Genomic DNA, 11,752 nt, shown 5'->3' with positions numbered 1-11,752 from the left:
TTCTGAAGCCCCACCCAGCTCATCAATATTCACTTCACTAGGCGGCGGCTACAACTCTCCCCGACTCAAGATCCTGCGCATGGCCAATTTAATCCTCTGGGCACGTCCTCCGTCTAATCTTCAGCGCATGCACCCGGCCGGGGTCACATCGCGCCTGCGTACAGACAGTCTGCGTCTTAGAGGCCGCTGCAGCCTCTGCTTTATGTGCATGCGCCGGGCACTTGAGTCGGGGAGAGTTGTAGCCGCCGCCCAGCGAAGTGAATATTGATGAGCTGGGCGGGGCTTCAGAACGGCAGTTGGGAGCGGCTGGCTGGGCGCATTTTGAGATGAAACACCGCCCCTTGGGCAGATTGGAGACGAGACAAGCAGGTTATAAAACTTTAGTTTTCGGTATTTATAAGGTGGACAGGGGGGATACTTAGATGATTTTAATATACAGGTCCTTCAAAAAAAATTAGCATATTGTGATAAAGTTCATTATTTTCTGTAATGTACTGATAAACATTAGACTTTCATATATTTTAGATTCATTACACACCAACTGAAGTAGTTCAAGCCTTTTATTGTTTTAATATTGATGATTTTGGCATACAGCTCATGAAAACCCAAATTTCCTATCTCAAAAAATTTGCATATTTCATCCGACCAATGAAAGAAAAGTGTTTTTAATACAAAAAAAGTCAACCTTCAAATAATTATGTTCAGTTATGCACTCAATACTTGGTCGGGAATCCTTTTGTAGAAATGACTGCTTCAATGCGGCGTGGCATGGAGGCAATTAGCCTGTGGAACTGCTGAGGTGTCATGGAGGCACAGGATGCTTCGATAGCGGCCTTAAGCTCATCCAGAGTGTTGGGTCTTGCGTCTCTCAACTTTCTCTTCCCAATATCCCACAAATTCTCTATGGGGTTCAGGTCAGGAGAGTTGGCAGGCCAATTGAGCACAGTAATACCATGGTCAGTAAACCATTTACCAGTGGTTGTCATGGTCTTACCTTCTTACTGTTCTCCTTCGTTTGACATGTGCTGGCGGCCATCTTGGTTTCTGGGTTTCTTGTAGCCTCCCACCCTGCGGCTTCTCCTTCCCACTGGGAGGAGCTGGATGCCTAGCTCATATATATAGGAGGTCTGTGGCTTCAGTTCCTTGCTTGGTCCTCCTGTGTTCACATGCTTCTAAGACTGCTGCTGCTTCTGGTTCCTGATCCTGGCCTCGTCTGACTACCCCGTTGGTTCCTGATCCTGGCTTCGTCTGACTACCCTGCTGGTTCCTGATCCAGGCTTCGTCTGACTACCCTTCTGGTTCCTGACCTCTGTCTACGCAAGACCCTGCTTCGGTTTAGCCATCCGTTTGGACTTTTGCTTACAGCTTGATTTTCAATAAAGCCTTCTTATTTCCACTTATCTCTTGTTGTACGTCTGGTTCATGGTTCCATGACATTAGGACCAAGCCATGAATTCTGACGGTACAGGGCCATCCTCGCTACCTACGCTGGTTGCCAGACTTGATCAGCAGGATCACCTGTTGGGTCGGTTCGCTGTGGCGTTGGAAACCCTGCTTGAACGCACGGCTCATTTCACTTCCGTTGCCGATGGGTCGGTTGTCGCTCCTGGGCCCGCTCCTACTGCCGCTCCGGTTGTTGCGCCAGAGTCTACCCCGACACCTGTTGCTGCGCCTGCGGTGTCTCGGGTATGACCGGTTCTGCCCCCCTTCCACAGCGCTTTGGGGGAGAGCCAACTCAGTGCCGAGGTTTCCTTAACCAGGTGGGCATTTATTTCGAGTTGCTGCCACATGCCTTTCCTACTGAGAGATCAAAGGTGGGCTTCTTGATCTCGCTGCTCTCGGACAAGGCCTTGGCCTGGGCCAGCCCTTTATGGGAGAACAACAATCCGGTGGTTGCCGAGTTTTCCGGTTTTGTTGCTTCTCTTCGGAAGGTATTCGATGTGCCGGCTCGTGCTGCCTCTGCTGCGAAGCTCCTTATGTCCATCAGACAGGGTTCACGATCCGTAGCTGAATACGCCATTGAGTTTCGTACCCTGGCAGCAGAGGTGGGCTGGAATAATGAGGCTCTGGTCGCTGCTTTCTCTCATGGTCTCTCGAATGCCTTGAAGGATGAGGTTGCAGCTAAGGACCTACCAGTGGAGCTCGAGTCTCTTATTTCTTTCCTGATTTTGATTGACACCAGACTCAGGGAGAGACCTTCCTTTAAGGAGAGCCTGCGGAGGTCTTCTAACAGATTGGCGCCTACGTTTGCTGTCCCACCCGTGCCTCCCTCTCCTCCCACGCCTCCTGGGGATGACTTGTCTGGGGGTGAACCCATGCAGCTGGGGTTTGCTCGCCTGTCCGAGGGGGAGAGGGTACTCCGGAGACGCGAGGGCCGATGCATGTACTGTGGTCTCGGTGGGCATTTTCGGTTGGCATGTCCGAACCGTCCGGGAAACGCTCGCACCTGAGATCCTGTCGGGGGCAGATTTTGGGTGGAGTCTCCTCGTCCCCGGTTTCCCGTGTTGACAAACCACTGATCACTGTTGTCCTCTCCTGGGTCGGGGGCTCGGTGACGACCCAGGCGTTGGTGGACTCTGGTGCTGGTGGTTTGTTCATTGATAGTGTGTTCGCTGCCGCCAATTCCATTCTCCTGCAGCCTCGAGGTTCCCCACTGGCTCTTGAGGCGATAGACGGCAGACCCCTTCTGCCGCCACACGTGACTCATGAGACCCTTCCAGTGGGGATAGCCATTGGTGCCGTTCACAGAGAGTCGGTCTGTCTCCAGGTGATTTCGTCTCCACACTACTCGGTGGTCTTGGGGTACCCCTGGCTCCAGAAGCATAATCCGACTTTCGATTGGAGATCGGCCGAGATCCTCTCGTGGTCACCGCAGTGTGGGGCTAGTTGCATCCATGGGCCTGTCAAGTTGCTGTGTACTTCCTCGGACTCTCTGTTGCCTCCTGAATACGAAGAGTACCGGGATGTATTCGATAAGGTGCGCGCGGTTGCCCTACCTCCGCACCGCCCATACGATTGTGCCATAGAGTTACAATCTGGTGCCCGTTCCTCCTCGTGGCAAAGTCTATCCACTGTCGGTAGCGGAGAATGAGGCCATGGAGGAGTACGTGAGGGAGGCGCTTTCACGCGGACACATTCGCAAATCCTCGTCCCCGGCAGGGGCTGGATTTTTCTTTGTGAAAAAGAAGGGCGGTGAGTTGAGGCCTTGCATCGATTACAGGGGGTCTCAATCGCATCACGATCAAGAACGCTTACCCGATACCCTTGATTTCCGAGCTGTTCGATCGCCTCAAAGGGGCCACGGTCTTTACCAACTCGACCTGAGGGCGGCATATAACCTGGTAAGGATCAAGGCGGGCGATGAGTGGAAGACCGCGTTAACACCAGGGCCGGTCATTATGAATCCTTGGTTATGCCCTTTGGGTTGTGCAATGCGCCCGCAGTCTTCCAGGAATTCATCAACGATGTTTTCCGTGACCTGTTGCAGCAGTGTGTGGTGGTCTATTTGGATGACATCTTGGTATATTCTGAATCCATGGAGGCCCACATTAGGGATGTCAGACGAGTGTTGCAACGGTTTACGAGAGAATAGGCTGTTCGGTAAGCTTGAGAAATGCGAATTTCACCGATCCCAGGTAACCTTCTTAGGTTACATCATTTCCGCTGAGGGGTTCTCCATGGATCCTGAGAATGGTTTCGGCTGTCTTACAGTGGCCCCAGCCCAGTGGTCTCCCGTGCCCTGCAGCGCTTTTGGGCTTCGCCAATTATTATCGGAAGTTCATCGAGGACTTTTCCATGCTAGCCAAGCCTCTCACGGATCTGACCAGGAAGGGCAGTAATTTCCAGGTCTGGCCGCTCGAGGCCATCCGAGCTTTTGAGGCTCTAAAGTCCGCCTTTGTGTCGGCTCGATTCTGTCGCATCCCACCCTGGGTTGCCCTTTGTCCTCGAGGTGGACGCGTCTGAGACGGGAGTAGGCGCCCTTCTGTCTCAGCGTAGAACACCAGAGGGTCCTCTGCTTCCTTGTGGGTTTTACTCCCGGAAACTGTCTTCCGCGGAGTGCAACTATCAGATTGGTGACAGGGAGTTATTGGCCATCGTGCAGGCCCTTAAAGAATGGAGGCACTTGCTCGAGGGTTTGGTGGTTCCGGTTCTCATCCTGACGGACCACAAGAATCTGACCTACCTTCTGAGGCCAAGAGATTGACACCACGTCAGGCCAGATGGGCTCTGTTCTTGTCACGTTTTAATTACGTGGTCTCCTACCTACCCGGTTCCAAGAACATCAGAGCGGATGCCTTATCACGGCAGTTACTCTGAGCTGTCCGGGGAGGAGTCGATTCCGACTTCGGGTCATACCTCCGAATCAGATCCTGGCCCGCCATTCGCACCAGCCTGACCTCTCCCTGGGTGAGCAAGATTTTGGCGGCTCAATCTGGTGCTCCCTCTGGGAGACCCAACGGCAGGTGTTTTGTGCCTGAGGAGTTGCGCACGCGGTTGTTGCGAACCTACCATAACTCCAAGGCCGCGGGGCATCCTGGAAAGAATCAGCTGTCCTGGGCTGTTTTCACGTCTGTTTCTGGTGGCCTTCTCTACGTTTCCGACATTGCCGCATATGTAGCGGCATGCTCCGTTTGTGCCCAGAGTAAGTCCCCTCAGGCACCTTCCGTTGGGCCTTTTGCAACCCATAGCCACCGGGGAGCGCCCATGGTCACACCTGGGGATGGATTTCATTGTGGACCTCCCTCATCCGAGGCCATACGGTCATTCTCATGATTGTGGATGCGGTTTTCCAAAATGTGCCACTGTGTTCCTCTCAAGAAGTTACCCTCTGCACAAGAGTTGGCCACGATTTTCGCCAGGGAGGTCTTCCGGTTGCACGGTTTGCCCAAGGAGATTGTGTCGGATCGGGTGAGTCAGTTTGTGTCCAGGTTCTGGCGTGCCTTTGCTCCCAGTGGGGATTCATCTCTCTTTCTCCTCGGCCTACCACCCTCAGTCCAACGGGGCCGCAGAACGATCCAATCAGGCCTTGGAGCAATTCCTTCGTTGCTATGTCTCCGATCACCAAGACAATTGGGTTGACCTCCTGCCTTGGGATGAGTTTGCCAGGAACACGGGCGGTGAACTCTTCCTCTGGGACGTCTCCCTTCATGGCCAATTATGGGTTCCAACCTGCCGTGTTACCGGAGGTATTCTCTCCCCAGGATATTCCGGCTGTGGAGGATCACCTTTCCGTCCTACGTGCCTTCTTGGGTACAGATCCAGAGGTCCCTTGAGGTCTCCTGCGCAGCGCCAGAGACTCCAGGCTTGATCGCAGACGAAGCGCCCGCTCATTCCTACCAGGTCGGAGGACCGTGTATGGTTGTCCACCCGCAACCTCAACCTTCGAGTGCCCACTCCCAAGCTGGCGCCTCGCTTCTGTTGGTCCCTTCCGAGTGCTTCGCAGGGTAAACCCGGTAGCCTATGCCCTTGCGCTTCCTCCTGGCATGCGGATCTCCAACGTGTTTCATGTCTCCCTGTTGAAGCCATTGGTGTGTAATCGTTTCACTTCCTCGGTTCCTCGGCCCCGTCCGGTCCAAGTGGGCAATCGTGAGGAATATGAGGTGAGCAATATCCTGGACTCACGCCTGGTCCGCGGTCGTTGCAGTTTTTGGTCCATTGGCGTGGTTATGGTCCAGAGGAGCGTTCCTGGGTTCCCTCCGCAGATGTCCATGCTCCTGCTTTGCTCCGAGCCTTCCACGCACGCTTCCCTCAGAACCGTTCCTTACTCCGCGGAGGAGGGGGCCCTTGAGGGGGAGGTACTGTCATGGTCTTACCTTCTTACTGTTCTCCTTCGTTTGGACATGTGGCTGGCGGCCATCTTGGTTTCTGGGTTTCTTGTAGCCTCCCCACCCTGCCGGCTTCTCCTTCCCACTAAGAGGAGCTGGATGCCTAGCTCATATATATAGGAGGTCTGTGGCTTCAGTTCCTTGCTTGGTCCTCCTGTGTTCACATGCTTCTGAGACTGCTGCTGCTTCTGGTTCCTGATCCTGGCCTCGTCTGACTACCCCGTTGGTTCCTGATCCTGGCTTCGTCTGACTACCCTGCTGGTTCCTGATCCAGGCCTTCGTCTGGACTACCCTTCTGGTTCCTGACCTCTGTCTACGCAAAACCCTGCTTCGGTTTAGCCATCCGTTTGGACTTTTGCTTACAGCTTGATTTTCAATAAAGCCTTCTTATTTCCACTTATCTCTTGTTGTACGTCTGGTTCATGGTTCCATGACAGTGGTTTTGGCACTGTGGGCAGGTGCCAGGTCGTGCTGAAAATGAAATCTTCATCTCAATAAAGCTTTTTCAGCAGATGGAAGCATGATGAAGTATCCCAAATCTCCTGATAGCTAGCTGCACCAGGAGCTGACAATGGCACCCACAGACCATCATGACTGTGGGTACTTGACACTAGACTTCAGGCATTTTGGCATTTCCCTCTCCCCAGTCTTCCTCCAGACTCTGGCACCTTGATTTCCGAATGACATCCAAAATTTGCTTTCATCCGAAAAAAGTACTTTGGACCACTGAGCAACAGTCCAGTGCTGCTTCTCTGTAGCCCAGGTCAGGCGCTTCTGCCGCTGTTTCTGGTTCAAAAGTGGCTTGACCTGGGGAATGCGGCACCTGTAGCCCATTTCCTGCAAACGCCTGTACACGGTGGCTCTGGATGTTTTCTACTCCAGACTCAGTCCACTGCTTCCGCAGGTCCCCCAAGGTCTGGAATCGGTCCTTCTCCACAATCTTCCTCAGGGTCCGGTCACCTCTTCTCGTTGTGCAGCGTTTTCTGCCACACTTTTTCCTTCCCACAGACTTCCCACTGAGGTGCCTTGATACAGCACTCTGGGAACAGCCTTATTCGTCCAGAAATTTCTTTCTGTGTCTTACCCTCTTGCTGAGGGTGTCAATGATGGCCTTCTGGACAGCAGTCAGGTCGGCAGTCTTACCCATGATTGCGGTTTTTGAGTAATGAACCAGGCTGGGAGTTTTTAAAAGCCTCAGGAATCTTTTGCAGGTGTTTTAGAGTTAATTAGTTGATTCAGATGATTAGGTTAATAGCTCGTTTAGAGAACCTTTTCATGATATGCTAATTTTTTTAGATAGGAATTTGGGGTTTTCATGAGCTGTATGCCAAAATCATCAATATTAAAACAATAAAAGGCTAACTACTTCAGTTGGTGTGAATGAATCTAAAATATATGAAAGTCTAATGTTATCAGTACATTACAGAAAATAATGAACTTTATCACAATATGCTAAATTTTTGAGAAGGTGTACTTGATAAGACCTGTACTGTCATATATATACCTAAATATGCTTATTGGGCCTGTCAGTGTCCCTTTAAAGGCTAAAACTTGGGGAATCAACAGAAATTGTATTTCCTTTAAATAATTGTGTGCTCTGTAGAGTGTTCACAGTCAGCAGAAGGTATAGTGTAGAGTGGTCACATTTATCAGAAGGTATAGTGTATAATGGTCACAGTCCGCAGAGAGAATAGTGTATTGTGGTCACAGTCAGCAGAGTGCATAGTGTAAATGGTCACATTCAGCAGAGGGCATAGTGTAGAGTGGTCACAGTCAGCAGAGTGCATAGTGTAGACTGGTCACATTCACAGAGGACATAGTAGAGTGGTCACAGTCAGCAGAGGGCATAGTGTTAGAGTGGTCACAGTCAGCAGAGGGCATAGTGTAGAGTGGTCACAGTCAGCAGAGGGCATAGTGTAGAGTGGTCACAGTCAGCAGATGGCATAGGGTAGAGTGGTCATAGTCAGCAGAAGGCATAGTGTAAGTGGTCACAGTCAGCAGAGGTATAGTGTAGAGTGGTCACATCAGCAGAGGTTATAGTGTAGAGTGGTCACAGTCAGCAGAGGGCATAGTGTAGAGTGGTCACATCAGCAGAGTGCATAGTGTAGAGTGGGTCACAGTCAGCAGAGGGCATAGTGTAGATGGTCACAGTCAGAGTGCATAGTGTAGAGTGTGTCACAGTCAGCAGAGGGCATAGGGTAGAGTGGTCACAGTCAGCGAGGCATAGTGTAGAGTGGTCACCAGTCAGCAGGTGCATAGGTAGAGTGGTCACAGTCAGCAGAGGGCATAGTGCAGATGGTCACAGTCAGCAGAGTGCAATAATGTAGAGTGGTCACAGTCAGCATAGGGCATAGTGTAGAGTGGTCACATGCAGCAGATGGCATAGGATAGAGTGGTCACAGTCAGCAGAGGGCATAGTGTAGAGTGGTCACAGGCAGCAGATGGCATAGGGTAGAGTGGTCACAGTCAGCAGAGGGCATAGTGTAGAGTGGTCACAGTCAGCAGAGTGCATAGTGCAGAGTGGTCACAGTCAGCAGAGGTTATAGTGTAGAGTGGTCAGTCAGCAGCGGGCATAGTGAGAGTGGTCACAGTCAGCAGAGCTTATAGTGTAGAGTCGTCACATTCAGTAGAGTGCCATGATGGGTAGAGTGGTCACAGTCTGCCAGAGGGCATAGTGTAGAGTGGTCACAGTCAGCAGAGGTTATAGTGTAGGAGTGGTCACAGTCAGCAGAGGTTATAGTGTAGAGTCGTCACATTCAGCAGAAGGCATAGTTAGAGTGGTCACAGCAGCAGAGGTCATAGGTGAGTGGTCACAGTCAGCAGAGTGCATAGTGTAGAGTGGTAACAGTCAGCAGAGGGCATAGTGCAGAGTGGAACAGTCAGCAGAGGGCATAGGTAGAGTGGTCACAGTCAGCAGAGGGCATAGTGTAGAGTGGTCACAGTCAGCAGAGGGCATAGTGTAGAGTGGTCAGTCAGCAGAGGGCATAGTGTAGAGTGGTCACAGCAGCAGAGGTATAGTGTAGAGTCGCACATTCAGCAGAAGGCATAGTGTAGAGTGGTCATATTCAGCAGAGGGCTATAGTGTAGAGTGGTCACAGTCAGCAGAGGGCATAGTGTAGAGTCGTCACATTCAGCAGAGGCATAGTGTAGAGTGGTCATAGTCAGCAAGGGCATAGTGTAGAGTGGTCACAGTCAGCAGAGGGCATAGTGTAGAGTGGTCACAGTCAGCAGAGGTCATAGTGTAGAGTGGTCACAGTCAGCAGGGCATAGTGTAGAGTAATCACAGTCAGCAGAGTGCATAGTGTAGAGTGGTCACAGTCCAGCAGGGGCTAGTGCAGAGTGGTCACAGTCAGCAGAGGCATAGTGTAGAGTGGTCACAGTCAGCAGAGGGTTATAGTGTAGAGTGGTCACAGTCAGCAGAGGGCATAGTGTAGAGTGGTCACATTCAGCAGAGGGCATAGTGTAGAGTGGTCACAGTCAGCAGAGGGCAGTGTAGAGTAATCACAGAGCAGAGTGCATAGGTAGAGTGGTCACAGTCAGCAGAGGGCATAGTGCAGAGTGGTCACAGTCAGCAGAGGGCATAGTGTAGAGTGGTCACAGCAGAGATGGCATAGTGTAGAGTGGTCACAGTCAGCAGAGGGCATAGTGTAGAGTGGTCACGTCAGCAGAGGCATAGTGTAGAGTGGTCACAGTCAGCAGAGGGCATAGTGTAGAGTGGTCACAGTCAGCAGAGGCATAGTGTAGAGGGTCACAGTCAGCAGGGCATAGTGCAGAGTGGTCACAGTCAGCAGGGCATAGTGTAGAGTGGTCACAGTCAGCAGAGCTTATAGTGTAGAGTGGTCACAGTCAGCAGAGGTTATAGTTAGAGTGGTCACAGTCAGCAGAGGGCATAGTGTAGAGTTGGTCACAGTCAGCAGAGGCATAGTGTAGAGTGGTCACAGTCAGGAGGTTATAGTGTAGAGTGGTCACAGTCAGCAGAGGGCATAGTGTAGAGTGGTCACATTCAGCAGAGGGCATAGTGTAGAGTGGTCACAGTCAGCGAGGGCATAGTGTAGAGTGGTCACAGTCAGCAGAGTGCATAGTGTAGAGTGGTCACAGTCAGCAGAGGGCATAGTGTAGAGTGGTCACAGTCAGCAGAGGGCTTATAGTGAGAGTGGTCACAGTCAGCAGAGTGCATAGTGTAGAGTGGTCACAGTCAGAAGACGGGCCATAGTGTAGAGTGGTCACAGTCAGCAGAGGGCATAGTGTAGAGTGGTCACAGTCAGCATAGGGCATAGTGTAGAGTGGTCACATTCAGCAGATGGCATAGTGTAGAGTGGTCACAGTCAGCAGAGGGCATAGTGTAGGTGGTCACAGCAGAGAGGCAAGTGTAGAGTGGTCACAGTCAGCAGAGGTATAGTGTAGAGTGGTCACAGTCAGCAGAGGGCATAGGTAGAGTGGTCACAGTCAGCAGAGGCATAGTTAGAGTGGTCACAGTCAGCAGAGGGCATAGTGTAGAGTGGTCACAGTCAGCAGAGGCATAGTGTAGAGTGGTCACAGTCAGCAGAGGGCATAGTGTAGAGTGGTCACAGTCAGCAGAGGGCATAGTGTAGAGTGGTCACAGTCAGCAGAGGGCATAGTGTAGAGGTCACATCAGCAGAAGGCATAGTTACAGTGGTCACAGTCAGCAGGGTTATATGTAGAGTTGGTCACAGTCAGCAGGGCATAGTGAGTGGTCACAGCAGCAGGGATAGGATAGAGTGGTCACAGTCAGCAGAGGGCATAGTGTAGAGTGGTCACAGCAGCAGATGGCATAGGGTAGAGTGGTCACAGTCAGCAGAGGGCATAGTGTAGAGTGGTCACAGTCAGCAGAGTGCATAGTGTAGAGTGGTCACAGTCAGCAGAGGGCATAGTTGTAGAGTGGTCACAGTCAGCAGAGGGCATAGTGTAGAGTGGTCACAGTCAGCAGAGGCATAGTGTAGAGTGGTCAGTCAGCAGAGTGTAATGTAGAGTGGTCACAGTCAGCAGAGGGATAGTGTAGAGTGGTCACAGTCAGCAGGGCATAGTGTAGAGTGGTCACAGTCAGCATAGGCATAGGGTAGAGTGGTCACAGTCAGCAGAGGCATATAGGTTAGGTGGTCACAGTCAGCAGAGGGCATAGTGTAGAGTGGTCACAGCAGCAGATGGCATAGTGTAGAGTGGTCACAGTCAGCAGAGGTTATAGTGTAGAGTGGCACAGTCAGAAGAGGCATAGTGTAGAGTGGTCACAGTCAGCAGAGGTATAGTGTAGAGTGGTCACAGGCAGCAGAGTGCATAGTGTAGAGTGGTCACAGTCAGCAGAGGCATAGTTAGAGTGGTCACAGTCAGCAGAGGCATAGTGTAGAGTGGTCACAGTCAGCAGAGGTGCATAGTGTAGAGTGGTCACAGTCAGCAGAGGCATAGTGTAGAGTGGTCACAGTCAGCAGGGCATAGTGTAGAGTGGTCACAGTCAGCAGAGGGCATAGTGTAGAGTAGTCCAGCAGAGGCATAGTATAGTTACAGTGGTCACAGTCAGCAGAGGGTATAGTGTAGAGTGGTCACAGTCAGCAGGGCCATAGTGTAGAGTGGTCACAGTCAGCAGAGGCATAGGTAGAGTGGCACGTCAGAGGGCATAGGTGCTGGTAGAGTGGTCACAGCAGAGAGAATAGGTAGAGTGGTCACAGTCAGCGAGGGCATAGTGTAGAGTGGTCACAGTCAGCAGAGGGCATGTGTAGAGTGGTCACAGTCAGCAGAGGCATAGTGTAGAGTGGTCACAGTCAGCAGAGGGCTAGTGTAGAGTGGTCCCGTCAGCAGAGGATAGTAGATGGTCACAGTCAGCAGAGGGCATGTGTAGAGTGGTCACAGTCAGCAGAGTGGCATAGTGTAGAGTGGTCACAGTCGCAGAGGGCATAGTGTAGAGTATCACAGTC

Source organism: Bufo gargarizans, chromosome 3 (genome assembly GCF_014858855.1).
Source record: "Bufo gargarizans isolate SCDJY-AF-19 chromosome 3, ASM1485885v1, whole genome shotgun sequence".
Lineage (NCBI taxonomy): Eukaryota > Metazoa > Chordata > Amphibia > Anura > Bufonidae > Bufo > Bufo gargarizans.
This window is presented reverse-complemented; position numbering follows the sequence as displayed.